Source organism: Haliotis rufescens, unplaced genomic scaffold (genome assembly GCF_023055435.1).
Source record: "Haliotis rufescens isolate VD_foot unplaced genomic scaffold, xgHalRufe1.0.p SCAF_14, whole genome shotgun sequence".
Classification (NCBI taxonomy): Eukaryota; Metazoa; Mollusca; class Gastropoda; order Lepetellida; family Haliotidae; genus Haliotis; species Haliotis rufescens.
This window is the reverse complement of record NW_025963824.1, coordinates 7,713,006-7,728,949: the sequence shown is the minus strand read 5'-3', so window position 1 is coordinate 7,728,949 and position 15,944 is coordinate 7,713,006.

The following is a 15,944-nucleotide window of genomic DNA, read 5'->3' as shown; positions in this document are numbered from 1 at the left end:
GTCTCTTATGTCAAAAATCATACAAACGGCAGGATGATTTCAAGAATCACCAGAAACGTCATGGTTGGTTTGTTGTTTAACGCCGCACTCAGCAATATTCCAGCTATATGACGGTGGTCTGTAAATAATCGAGTCTGGACCAGACAATCCAGTGATTAGTATTATGAGCATTGATCCACGCAATTTGAATCGATGACATGCATCAACCAAGTCAGCGAGCCTGACCACCCGATCCCGTTAGTTGCCTTTTCGAACAAGTATAGTCGCCTTTTACGGCAAGCATGGGTTGCTGAAAACCTATGCTAACCCGGATCTTCACGGGTCTGAAGAACATCATGGACAATCTAAAGCTAAAAAAGCAGCAACCGCTAACACCACTGCTACAATAAGCGTGGCTGCCAGCCCGCTACTGCTGGAAATCACCATTCCCTCACATACGAGAATACATTCCAAATCTGTGGAAATACCGAGACAAGGACAGCCCAGCGTAACAACACATGATACGCACAACAGCGCCAGTGACTTAGCAAATGGTCCGTCCTCATCTATGACAACCTACCCTCGACTCGATGTAGACATACCACCCAAATCGCCGCCGTACAGCCCGCCGTATATACTCCCTCCACCATTCACCAAATGGACAGAGTACCCGGCGGAGTACTTAGATGATCTAAATGTCAACCTGGACACTGAATTTTGGCATGTCTACAGGCCACAAAACAAAAAGGATATGGCCAAGCTGTCATCCTCAATTAGCAGACCTCACGTGCCAACAATAAGGCCAAATGGGCCCACAAATAAGTAAATTTTGGGTCCAAAATACAAAAGGGTTTGTTCTGTTTCAGGTCTATTGAACTGAGGTAGACTCTGAAACCTAAACTGGGACCACATTTAGTCCTGGAAAATATACACACAAATCCACCATATGCATTAGGCCTATAACGACAACTGTGATATAAATATACAACACACAACAATAAATTTTGAACGCACAAAGTTTATTGAAGCAATCCTAAAATCATGACCACCGGTAATCTGACTGTGCTCATGTCGCCCCTACCCCAGCCCTGCCACCAGTCCAACGGCCCTGAGTACACCACTCACAATCCACCAGTAACAATTAGACCACCGAGCCACCCCTACCAGTAGACTCCACGGGTATTACATCTGGAACATAAAGTGTATATAAGGAGCCCCCCTACCTACACTGACAGTCTGATGAGAGCACCCACAGTCTCAGTCCACTAGTCCTGATATAACATATAGCAGAACCCTCAACAAAGGCACATTTCCTGATGTTCCTTAACTAGGGGGCAGTTTGGCAAGGAATATAGTTGGTTGGTTGGTTTGTTGTTAAACGCCACACTCAGCAATAGTCCAGCTACATGACGGCCGTCTTTAAATAATCGAGTCTGGACCAGACAATCCAGTGATTGACATCATGCGCATCGATCCACGCAGTTGGGACCAATGACATGCATCAACCAAGTCAGCGAGCCTGACCACCTGATCCCGTTAGTCGTCTTTTACGACAAGCATAGTCGCTTTTTACGGCAAGCATGGGTTGTTGAAGACCTATTCCACCCCGGAATCTTCAGGGTCTACTGTGAATAGAAAATGGATTTGTGTATATATTAAAGGACATGTTGGTGCGTGAGCATGATTGAACGCCACATCTGCAATATTGCAGTTAATTCGTGGCGATTCCTTGTATATGGATTATTGATCTTTTGTTCATAATTATGTACTTCATGTAAATAGAGTGAGTATTAATAATGCCACTTTTAGCAGTATTCTAGCAAAGATGCGGCAGTTTTATTAAAATTGATTGTGCATAGTTTATATTTTATTCACATGTAAATACTGTCAATAAATATGTATATAATGAGAGATTGTTACATTTGTCTTTTATATCTCATTTAAACAGTTACATCTACTCGGCTATAGAAACTAAATGTTTTTCTTTGTGTCCTTATATAATGTAAACCCTCAAAAATGGCAAATTTCGACTAGTCCGCATTATACCTTAACGATGGGCAGTTTGGCAAGGACTATTGGACAAGTGCCAATTTCTTAATGCAGCTACACATTATGTCTTTGCCGTCACATATTCTGATCAAGTTCGCTCAACTGACATAACGACCCGTGAAGATTCCGAGGTAGAATAGATCTTCAGCAACCCATGCTTGCCGTATAAGATGACTACACTTGTCGTAAAAGGCGACTAACGGGATCGGGTGGTCAGGCTCGCTGACTTGGTTGATGCATGCCATCGATCCCAATTGCGTGGATCGATGCTCATGATATCAATCACTGGATTGTCTGGTCCAGAACAACAACAACAACAAACAACAACTGACATAACGTAATCCACAAATGTCAGCAACAAATGCCACGAGGAGTCGCGGACGTGAGAGAAGACTGCAAGTCGTGTTACAGCTTACGCTAATCTGAAATGTCTGTTTTTTTCTGGCGGGGAACCTTTGCCTTCCTTTTTGTCAAATTCGTCAAACATTACCTTTTTTCAAATTCGTCAAACATTACCAGTTATGAATAGTTTGATTTGTATAAAATGTCCGTTGAAATGATGTTAACCTGTTACTTCGGATAACGGTATACATGACAGCTAGTCTACCACATCGCCATGGAAATGATTCATAAACAAGTTCCCGACAGACAGATTTATTATAGAGTTCAATTTCGATTATACTTTGAACATTTCATGACAAAAATCAAATATAAATGAATAGGTCTTCAGCAACCCATGCTTGCTGTAAAAGGCGACTAACGGGATCGGGCGGTCAGGCTCGCTGACTTGGTTGATGCATGTAATCGATCCAAATTGTGTGGATAGATGCTCATGATATTAATCACTGGATTGTCTGGTCCACACTAGATTATTTTACAGACCACCGTCATATAGCTGGAATATTGCCGAGTGCGGCGTTAACCAACCAACCAACCAACCAACCAACATATAAATCCAATTGACTAATAAATGTTAGCGAACACAGTTAATTCCTTTGAGTATGGTTTGGTTTGGTTTGAAAGTTTGTGGTGTTCCCATCAAAGTACCCCATACTATGTGACATGTAACATGGTGCCAAATGTGTTTTATTTAGTAGAAACAACACAATGGTGACAAAATATACCCCATATGGCTTCTAACTTGTTGAAAGGAAGAAATTTCGACCATCAGATAGAACAGTTCACCACAACGATTTTGTTTTTTTCTGATTCTTTAAGGGTTCTATCTAAATTTGTATAGAAAACTCCATTGCCCGTTCGGCAAGTCACATCATATCAATGTAAATATTCGATTTTTTAAATATTACAGGTTAATCAGGGTAAGATTACACCCTTTACATTCACGAAATCGGGTGGTCAGGCTTGCTGACTTGGTTGATGCATATCATCGGTCCCAATTGCGTGGATCGATGCTCATGATATTAATCACTGGATTGTCTGGTCCAGACTCGATTATTTACAGACCGCCGTCATATAGCTGGAATATTGCTGAGTGCGGCGTTAAACAACAAACCAACCAACATTCACGAATAAATGTGTATTTCATGAATGGTCCAGTTTTGAACGCATTACATTTTGCCCTGTTTATCATTAAAAACACTATAAATATGGCAACAAGACTTTTATGTGTTTTTTTAAAGTTTAATCTGAAACTGTATAATGTAAAGCATAAAACATCAACAGATTATTTGAAATAAAATAATAATACATTAAAATACGTGAGTGTGTTGACAAGTATCTCATTTGAATTTGCAACAGTCTTTTCCCTAACAACTCATGTTCCTAACACTGACCCGTGAAGATTCCGGGGTAGAATAGGTCTTCAGCAACCCATGATTGCCGTAAAAGGCGACTATGCTTGTCGTAAAAGGCGACTAACGGGATCAGGTGGTCAGGCTCGCTGACTTGGTTGATGCATGTCATCGTATCCCAATTGCGTGGATTGATGCTCATGATATCAATCACTGGATTGTCTGGTCCAGACTCGATTACTTACAGACCGCCGTCATATAGCTGGAATATTGCTGAGTGCGGCGTTAAACAACAAACCAACCAACCAACTATATTCCTTGCCAAACTGGCCCCTAGTTAAGGAACATCAGGAAATGTGCCTTTGTTGAGGTTATATGTTATTATCAGGACTAGTGGACTGAGACTGTGGGTGCTCTCATCAGACTGTTGTGTGTAGGTAGGGGGCTCCTAATATACACTTTATGTTCCAGATGTAATACCCGTGGAGTCTACTAACATATGTTCCTAACATATCAGAGTAAAGTCAGATAACTTTTTCATACAACTTTTAGAACTCATTCCCTGGGTAAAATACGAAACTAGTGTAATGAGAAATACAAATCTGTCAGCCACACGATAACATAAACTTTACCAATAGCTTGCATTTAATCCAGATAGTGTTTGAGAACAAAATGGTATGTGCTCAAACCATGTTTGTTTGTTTGTTGTTTAACGCCGCACTCCAGCTATATGACGGCGGTCTGTAAATAATCGAGTTTGGACCAGACAATCCAGTGATTGACATCATGAGCATCGATCCACGCAATTGGGATACGATTACATGCATCAACCAAGTCAGCGAGCCTGACCACCCGATCCCGTTAGTCGCCTCTTACGACAAGCATAGTCGCCTTGTATGGCAAGCATGGGTTGCTGAAGAGTGAGTGAGTATAGTTTTACGCCGCTTTAGCAATATTCCAGCAATATCACGGCGGTGGACACCGGAAATGGGCTTCACACATTGTACCCATGTCGGGAATCGAACCCGGGTCGTCGGCGTGACGAGCGAACGCTTTAACCACTAGGCTACCCGACCGCCCCGGGTTGCTGAAGACCTATTCTATCCCGGATCGCTCAAATCATGTGTCCAATTGCTACAGAACAATCATCTTGTTTTCAGCACAACTATATCTATGATCAACGTTTACCTTTGTGAAATTGGAGATCGATCACTTGAACCCGAGTACAAACTGAACTTCACTTGGAGCAACAGATAGTTTATTGACCGTAAGCATATATACGCCTTAATTATCATCTTGAGGCAAAAATTGGAGCATAGATCTCAAGTCCTTGATCTTATCTTTGCTCAATGAAGGTGCTTCTGTTAGACCTGGAAGATGCAAACGCATATCTGTATTTCTGCTTCTTTGCCGAAGTGATCTCTGGAGAACTGAATGAGGTTTTGTACGAGCATTCCCTTGGCTTGTTATCACACATTGGGATATCTCTGGAGAACTGAATGAGGTTTTGTACGAGCATTCCATTGGCTTGTAATCACACAATGGGATATCTCTGGGGAACTGAATGAGGTTTTGTACGAGCATTCCCTTGGCTTGTAATCACACATTGTGATCATATTCTCACTTTAGTGAATGGAATTACCTCAAATTTGAAACATTTTGACAAACTTTGATAATCCAGAAACATGTTCTTCTTCATCTGTATGATGATCAAAGGCTGTTTTCCAACATCCTTCAGGATGCGGATAATCCTCAAGGGACTATAAATCTCTCTGACTTTCATGTCTTTTTCAATTTTGCTGTGAAGGTTATCAACCTCTTGAATGGAGCTATGTCCTGGCTCACAGAAATGTTGCTTGATGCTTTGGATTTCAGACCGTGCAAGAAACTCCTTTAGGGCTGTGCACATGATGGAATTTCGATTTTTGCGGACGCAGGAATCTGACCACAACACAAGGTGCTTTATTTCAGGATGATCTTGCACAAACCTCTCCAAAATTGCAATAAAGGCACTTGCTATTTCATTCCCACCCCTTCCTGCGATTCCCAGACACAACAGTATCCATGTGGTGACACTGAAGAGTGTGCTGTTAAATTGAAGCAATTCAGTTTACCCTTATACAAGAAAGGGGACACATTAGCTCTTGGGCAAGCGATGACATTTTCAAGATCAATACATATTTTGACTGTGTCGTCACTTACAATCGATCTTTCATTGTCTCTCTCAGTTTTTGTTTGTATCTTAGAGTCAATATGAGCCTTGTACTCATCAGAGAGTTTATCAGTAAACTGCTCACAAAAGTCACATCTGTCCTTTTTGAGCACATAAAAACCCAAATTATACTCAAGGTCAAAGATTTGCCGGTACATATGTTCCTTTACAGGTACTTCATCCTTTGATATACATTGCTCTAAATAGAGCCTGAACAGGCAATCCCTGTAAGTCCTGGTTCTAGAAACTCTTTCCTTGTTTAATATCCCAGCTATATGACGGCGGTCTGTATACATAATCGAGTCTGGACCAGACAATCCAGTGATTAATATCATGAGCATCGATCCATGCAATTGGGAAAAAGGTTTAACTTTCATAGTGTGCAATTTGAACATTGTGGGTCTTACCGTTGTTACGTTACGTCGTTTTTAGACGAAGGTGTGCAGTATTCACGTCACTCGCAAATAAACCCGGCACATCGATAGTACACAGGCTTTTATATGTGGCAGAAAGAAGGTAAACAACAACCCGTGCCTTAAAACTATTAGATTAAACTTTCAACCAATTTGACAAGTCGGGACATCACATTGTAGAAGTATATAATAACCTCATTGAAAAAAGTCCTCACACAAAAACATCGTTCGAACATTAGTTCTCAAATGTTATTGAAACTTGCAATTAACCTCATTTTAAAACGTGTATTGAAAGAAGTGGAAATATAAGCATCCCATTTGTAAAATACTTGTTTCCTTTTCTCCAAAAAAGTCACCGAGACTTGATGGAGCCGATTGGTAGCTGAACACTGATGGTCTTTGATCCTATCTTCTCATTTATTATCTGATAAACCATATATACATTCCATTTTGAAGTGTTTAAGGCAGCTTGCAGATGCGTTGAACTGATAAAATCTAAACTTTTAAGGATATGAATCTTTCAACCTTTCAAGATTATCACTCGGCATATAATGAGGGGGGAAAAAGTCATCTGTCCGCCCATCTGTCCGTATTTTGTTTCCGGAGTATAACTTGAAACCGTCATAGGCTTTTCATCCTGCTATATGTATGAAATGGTGCCTTTTGCTACTTAATGTTTTTTTTTTAAATTTCCCGTTTCCATGGAAACAAGTCCGACTTGGCTTGAATGGAGGTAGGTGTGCTTTCCGGAGCAGAACTATTCAACATTTGTCATCCAAACTTGGCGAATTTTTTTTTTTAATTGTTTGCTTGCTTATTGTTTAACGACGCACTCAGCAATATTCCAGCAATATGACGGCGGTCTGTAAATAATTAGTTGAGTCTAGACCAGACAATTCAGTGATCTACAAGGTAATCTAGCAGGATTTGAAGATCAGGACCTGCATCGCTTGGGAGTCTTTCCTCCCACATTAAAGCTGACACGCCGTGATAGAACTGGAATACTGTCAAAAGCGGCGTTAAACCTAACTCACTCAATTGAAGATCAGACTCCGTTTGAGCCTAAAGAACTACACGATCAGCATATGTAGAGAATACGAGAATACTTTCTTTGGTATCTGACCTCACTTTCGTCAGATACCATAGAGAGATCCTGGTTGGAATACGTCTTCAGCAACTCACTCACTCACTCCCTTGGTTGATGCATATCATCGCATCCCAATTGCATCGATGCTCATAGTCCAGACTCAATTTTTTATTAGAGACTGCCGTTAAATAGCTTGAATATTGCCGAGTGCGTCGTAAAACAACAAACAAACATTGCTGAGTGTGGAGTTAAACCACAAAAAAACATCGCTGAGTGCGGAGTTAAACAGCAAACAAACACTTAGATCCTACGGCTCATTCTACGTTGAGTTGAGCACTTTTAGTTTTAGGTAGAAATGATCTCGAGACAAATTGCACTGGAATTCTTGTCATGAATAGAGGGGAAGGCAGTTCACAAGTGACTGCATGCCACTATGAAATGAATGCTTCAATCATTAAATTATGACGAAAAGTAACAGGCTATGCGTTGATCTTCCGCTCAATGGATTGCCCAGTTCAACAGTGGGTTACCTAATAGAGTATTAGTTATAAAGGATTAATCCATTCAACGAGTAAGTTCAAATTTAACGTCGCATCAGCATTATTACAGCCTTACAGCCACGAGACCAAGTTAATATATTGAGTCATCAATACAAAATTTAATTTAAGATCCACTTAATGAAAACGTCCTTGACAATGACGTGTGAACGAAGATCCAACAGTGACGGAAAACATTTTATTTTTTAATGCAAATTAAATACATGGTTTACACATTACACTAGCGTAACATAAGGCTAATACCAAGTGTTCAAAAGTTAACCCCTCTGGAAAAAAAGAAGTCGGTAATTTCTTTTGATGAGATTACACAAAACACTACAGCAACCCGCGCTTTCCGTAAAAGGCGACTTTGCTTGTCGTAAAAAGCGACTAACGGGATTGGGTGGTCAGACTCGCTGACTTGCTTGATGCATGTCATCGATCCCAACTGCGTGGATCGATGCTCATGATGTCAATCACTGGATTGTCAAGACTCGATTATTTACAGACCCCCGTCATATAGCTGGAGTATTGCTGAGTTCGGCGTAAAACAGCAAACCAAACCAAAACCAAACCAATAAGTATCAACAGTGTTCATTTTGAAAGTCACAAGAAATGTAATCTTCTTTATTTTTATGATCTTGAACCCCGTTGGGATTCCTGCAACATAGGCTTGTCATAATAGACGACTTGAGAAATCTGGTGGTCAGGCTAGATGTAGTCAATGATGACGACTTGATTGATTGGTGTTTTACAACGCACTAATCAATGTTGCAGCTATATGACGGACGAGGGACCAGACAATCCAGTGATTGACAATGCTCTGCAGCTAGGACCTAGCCAGCTAACTTAATTGAGGAGTCATATTTAAAGTAAAAGAAGAGAATTTATAGATGTCAGCTTCTTTACTATGAGCAACACAACGTTTTGGAATATGACCTGATGAAGGAGTAGGCATTTTCTCTACATCCATGAATTCTCTTCCTTTTGTGTATCGACCCGTGAAGATCCGGGGTAGAATAGGTCTTAAGCATCCCATGTTTGCCGTAGAAGGTGACTGTACTTGTCGTAAAAGGTGACTTACAGGATCGGGTGGTCAGGCTCGCTGCCTTGGTTTTACAGACTGCCGTCATATAGCTGGAATCTTGCTTAGTGCAGCGTTAAACAACAACAAAACAAGCAGATCAATGCTCATGATATCAGTCACCGGACTCGTTAATTTACAGCCCACCGTCATATAGCTGAAATATAGCTGAGAGCGGTATTACACACAAACAAATATGCCAGCTAATGCTGATGGTGTTAGAACAGACAGCTAATCTATGAAGACCAAAAAGCTTTTCCTTTTCTTCCTAATTGCAATTCCCTTGTAGATACCTTGTAGGCTGTACTCATAAACATTCACTGCACTTATGAACACCTTATTTGATATGATACGTATTTGAGGACGGCGTTTCACGTTATTCATCCATGGGATTCTGGTCAATGTCGTCAGATCCTGTGTGTTGTAGTTGTAGGTGTCGAAAGTTCCGCCCTTTCCCTTACATATCCACAGCATTAGTAGTTGAGGAAGGATAGTGACATCAGCAGATTTACGGCGGATGGACCGGTTCAGTACGTATGGTAGCTTTATACGAGTTCTTGTACGAGTTTTTTCATCGTCATAGCCGCACTGCCACATCGTCATTTGCCTAGCCTCCAACAAGTATATTAGGGACGTGTCAACTTCGTGGCCAAATGACACTAAAAGACCAGTTTTACGCATGATAAATCGTTTCACTCCACCACTTGCGTTAATTCCCATCACATGATGCATATGTACATTTACCTTTGAAATGAATATGATTTGGCCCTTCTTCTTATCAAGGAAATGGTAGACAATTTTGCCCCCTGACGGTGATGTAGTTAATGTCTGTTCATTGTCATAAGTCCCGTTAATACATGACCTGCATATCCGTGACGGTGGTTAAACAAAGTAAATGTAACACTGGTGATAAAAATGAAACAAGTCCGTACTTTTGATACGAGCAGATCTTTTTCTGTTGCCAAGATCGTGAAACCGACTGTTTATGAGTTTATAGGTCTCCATACTTTCCCCATTTACTGACACTACGTGAATATTTGACATGATTTGTGGATTACAAACACATGAAGGTCTTGTCCCTGGTTTAGCTGTGACATGTTTTAGTGTGGTTATTTTCATCTTGTTGCCCTTGCCCTCTGTGAAGATCCTACCTTCAGAAGGGGTTCCCTCTGTCTGCGAAATCCCTCCTGGTGAGATTTGGTGGAGGACACATGAGCTGGTGTACACGTTGGGCTTTCGTTCTTGGTTGACAATTCGATATATGTTGCATGTAGGCCAGACGCCATGGGCAGTTGTGAACACTTTACACGTTGGACATAGAGAGGTGTTTCCTCTGTGATCAGCTTCTTTTGGAGGACATTTGGGATAGTTCCCACGGTGATACACCTTACAGGTTGTCCAGGAAACGGAGCTGTTCACAACCACGATATCACCGGTGACGCCCATAGGTCCATTCTTAAAGCAGGCGAAAAGATGTTGTCCATATGTTTTCAAGCCTTTTTTCTTCGATATTTGAGAAATGTGAAGACACTGACTGGTTCTGGTGAAGAATAAGCAGGAGAGATAAGCAAGCACCAGCAACACTGGTCTCATGTTGCTTTCCCTTTGACGGAACAAATGTACCTGCTTGGTGGAGACTGTTCGCCTTTGTGAAATTTATCAGATTAAACTTCCAACCAAATTGAGAAGTCAGGACAGACCATTTCTTTATTCAGGAGGGGTGACGTTTGTGGGTAAGGCTCAGACTTCTAATCAAAAATATTTGTTTTATAACCACAAAGCACAAATATCTCATTATAAATACCTGAGGTCATGCTTGATTTAAAATAACAACCCCCCCCCCCCCCCCAGAAAGTCCAATGGTAGGTCCCTCACAGCCATTTAAAGAAAACAAAAAAGCCATTTAGATTCATGATAAGGCACGTTTAAAAGAAATGGGTTTTTTCGTTATCAGGCTTTAGTTTCAGGAGATTGATACCATCATGTCCTGTAAATGAACTGTAATGATGTCTTCCTTTTTAAATGGAAAGGAAAACTGATCACATCGAATATACTTCATATTAAGTTATATTTATTTTATTGTGAGATTATTTCTTACATTATTTGTTAAATAGTGTCACTGTCCAGTGAACCGAATAATATTAATAAATGTACGTAGTTGTGTTTAGAGATGGGGGGGAAAAACTGAATGAACTTGTGACCCTCCAGGTGTCAGACATCACATTGTAGATATCAACAATGAGATCAACTAAATAACCTCATTCGAAAAAATCTTCCCTTACACAAAACATAGTTTGAACAATAGTTCTTATAAGTTATAGAAACTTGCAATTAACCTCATTTAATACGTGTATTGAACACCAATTGGAAATTGGAAATATAAGCATCCCTTTAGTAAAATACTTGTTTCCTTTTCTCCAAAATAGTCACCGAGACGTAATGGCCACGAACGACAGCTGAACACAGATGGTCATTGATCCTATCTTCCCATTTGTTATGACTTCAGCAACCCATACTTGCCATAAAAGGTGACTATGCTTGTCGTAAAAGGCGACTAACGGGGTCGGGTGGTCAGGCTCGCTGACTTGGTTGATGCACATCATCAATCCCAATATCCTGGATTGATGCTCATGATGTCAATCACTGGATTGTATGGTCGTTAAACAACAAACCAACCAAACCAAAAGCGCAATGTTAACAAAATAGCCACCATGGACATTTTGTAGAAATTCGCTTATTCAATATGTTTGCCGAGCTATAAACTACTGATAATCACGTTAATACAATATTTACATAGACAGTTAGGGAAAAAGGTTTAACTTTCATAGTGTGAAATTTGAAAATTGTGGGTCTTACGTCGTTTTTAGACGAAGGTGTGCAGTATTCACGTCACTCGCAAATAAACCCGGCACATCAATAGTACACAGGCTTTTTTATGTCGCAGAAAGAGGGTAAACAACAACCCGCGCCTTAAAACTATTAAATTAAACTTTCAACCAATCTGACAAGTCGGGACAACACATTGTAGATGATGTTTAATGAGATCAACAAAATAACCTCATTGAAAAAAGCCCTTACACAAAACATAGTTTGAACATTAGGTCTTAAACGTTATAGAAACTTGCAATTAACCTCATTTTAAAACGTGTATTGAAATACAAATTGGAAATATAAGCATCCCATTTGTAAAATACTTGTTTCCTTTTCTCCAAAATAGTCACCGAGACTTGATGGACACGAATGATAGCTGAACACTGATGGTCTTTGATCCTATCTTCCCATTTGTTATCTGATAAACCATATATACATTCCATTTTGAAGTGTTTAAGGAAGCTTGCAGATGCGCTGATTTGATAAAATCTAAACTTTTAAGGATATGAATCTTTCAAACTTTGTTGATAGTTACTCGGCATATAATGAGGGGGGATTTAGTCATCATCTCACAAGGGAAAATTCCAATATATACAAAATATACAATTTTGACTTTTTGGTATTTCCAAAATATACAATTTCTGATAGTTGGTATATCCAACAATATACAATTTTGTATATATGGATAGATTTTACCACTGCTTCATTGAATTTCTTCAGCCAGTAAATAGGTATTTGTGGTGTGTGTGTGTGAAAATATTAGTAATGTTACCGAACAGTATTATTGCACGTGACAATAATACGTTAATACTATTTCATTATGGCAACTATATTTGGAGTGTTATGAAATAATTTGTATTTCTTTATGTTGATAGCGTTTTACATAAGAAATAGAACATTTGTGCAGATTTTAGTAACAGATCAATAATATAAATTATACCGCTGTCTGAACTAGGTCGGCGTTAGAAAAGAACTGTTTGTATAACGAGAGGCTGTCGCTGTCTAAACTAGAATAACCAATAAACGGAATTACAAGAGAGTAGCCTTTTCGTGATTGTCACTATCATTGCAAAATAATAGATAAAAAATCCATTAATTTAAAATTGTACAAGGAAACATATATATGGGAAACACTTTGTTGGAATAAATTCCTATTATATTATTTAATATATATGTTTCTGTGATTTCATGTAATGGTGATTCTAAATGTAAAATATTGGTTGATATTGTTTGACAAACAGTTGTATACACCGTCCATTGTGATACTTCTACTTAAGGATGTTTGTTTTGTCAATTGACATGCCTTCATTGTAAACAAGGATCATTGGTGTGAAAGGATTACTAAGTTTGTCATCCAGTATAATGCACTTCCTCGATTAGCATAATTAGAACAGAGTTTGTAATTAGTTACATCCGGACTCCAGTTAATCAAGGCAGCTACATCAGTTGAAAGTGTGAGCAACTGAAGAAGAGGCGAGCAACTCAATGTGATTTATGAATTAGTGGAATTTTAATAAATAAACGAACGCCTGTCGCAAAAATGCATTCGAACGTTGAACACGAACAATTGCAGACTTCTATCGTACATATGAGGGTGAACGTGCACGAAGCCGTGCAGGATGCCTTACAGCGATTTGTCTTCAGAACCCACAGTGAGCTCAGGTGAGTATATTAATGATGATATTTTAATTCATTGACAACATCAAATCCAGTATTTGTTTAATGCAACAGGTTTAAAGCATTCAAAATTGTGCATTATTATAAAATACAATGTGTGTCGCTTCGTCTTCCATGTCAAATACATTAATGATTTAAAAAAAAATATAATTTAATATTACTATGACTTGTACATTAACTAAAATTATGGAGTCTTGCATGTCGAGCCAACAAACTATTGTACATATTATTCACAATGGAATTTCTGTTTACTGTGTTTGCGGTGGGGTCCAGACAATTCCCCAAATGGTCAATTCCAAATACTACTGCGTAAAATATTAAAGCAGATTTGGAGAAAATTACCAAATGGATGAAAGCAAGTCAAATTTAATCCAGAGAAAACTATTTCGCGTTAAATTAAAGTCTTCCCAAGTGCAAAACCTAATCTTAAAATGAAAGGAATTAATATTTATGACTTTGGGAATAATATTTCAGTCAGATTCTGATATTGACGATAGAGTTAAAAAGGAAAGCCCTATGATTAATTGCCTTAGAAGTCTTAGATACTTTTCTGGTGTCCACCGCCTTGAACCATACTCACTCACTCAGTTAAATAACTCCTTTCACATGAATCGTTAGAAGTTATGAACAAGCATATAATGCCCATATTTTGGATAAATGTACCAAGAACAAGAATTGATCCTAGAATGTTTACACTAAGATTCATTTCGGACGCTGAAATAATGCCGATGAGACGTTAAATTTTAACTCACTCACTCAATACGGACTATACGGACTATACGGACTATACGGACTATTTGTAGGGCGATAAGGGGTACAGGCCACGAGAAAATTTATAGAGATACTAACACAGCCATTACACCTTTTTACAAGATGGAAAACATCTTTGCTGTTAGTAATTACATTTATAGAAATCGAACCAATATACAGACTATGTGTTGTAGAACAGAATGCTATGCCAAGTCATTCCTACCTGATACCATAGTCATATGGAATAGTCATCTGATATAGAGGATTATAAAACTTGGACAGTGTTACTTATATACAGTTAAGCCATGATACCAGATTTTGTCACATAATCCTTTATCGCCTCGGACTCTGTTGTAGTGATTTAAACTTCCATCGGCTTAAAAGACAATATATTAAGAAACGATTCGCCTTTTTATTCTAAAGGTTAAGTGAGTTTATATTCAGTGGTTTATGGGAAACAATTTGTCAATTTAGCTATTTTGAAATCAGTCCATGTACATCCTACGTTCGGGTGAATTTGCACTAATGTAATAACTTAAGAATTAATTCATATTTTAAGACGTATTAAGTATTAAACAGTTAAATAGCTTTTCTTAGTAATTGAACACCTTTCCATCGACCGCACCCAACTGTTGACCAATCGTTTTTGTTCTGTTTTAATGTATATATGTATTATTTAATACAATTTGTATATAGGAAGCTTGGTGGCGACTTTTGGGATATAAGAAATGAATACAGACTGCCATATTGTCTGAATGTCTTAACAATCACCTGGTGTGATCATGTAGACAGGATATTATTCGGGTTTCTGATCATTACTCCATGAGCATACTGGGTATTGGTGCTTGGGGATATTAAATGTAACAGTTTGTTATCAGAGGAGATTGATAGTGAACTTTTAGTACCAGTTAGATATGATATCTATATGACTTCTTTCTGTTTGACAAAGGATTTAGGGTTTATGTGTGGGAAATCCTTTCACACTGATGGACGAAAGTCACTCAACCAGTTCATGTATTCTATGTCAAACAAGATCAGAACACGTGTATAATTACAACATCCTCAGGATACCAATAACAACGAAATGTACAAATTAACAAACATGACCAACATTATTATTTCATGATAATGTTAGGTGTCATGCATGTAATTATAGCTATATAAACATATGTTTAATTATTCAGTTTGTGTGAAGTCGGTCATAAATACAAGAAACAGTTGATTCTGAAATTCTTTAATCATGTACTTTTAAGTATATTTTCCCCAATATTATATAATCCCCAAAAGGGCAATTATATTCATGTTATGTTTTTTCAGTCAATTTTTGAATACGAATTACGTAACATATGTTACTTTGATTTTATAAGACCAATGTTGTTGTTACAGACCCAGGGACTTTGACTAGGTTCATTACATGTCATAAAAGTGCTGGGACATAATGTGGTGGCAATACATTCTCTAATTAACACCTGTCACAAAGGGACGGGCCATTTTGGTTTGTCCTCAGGGAATGTGTTATGCAATTTGTGTATTCA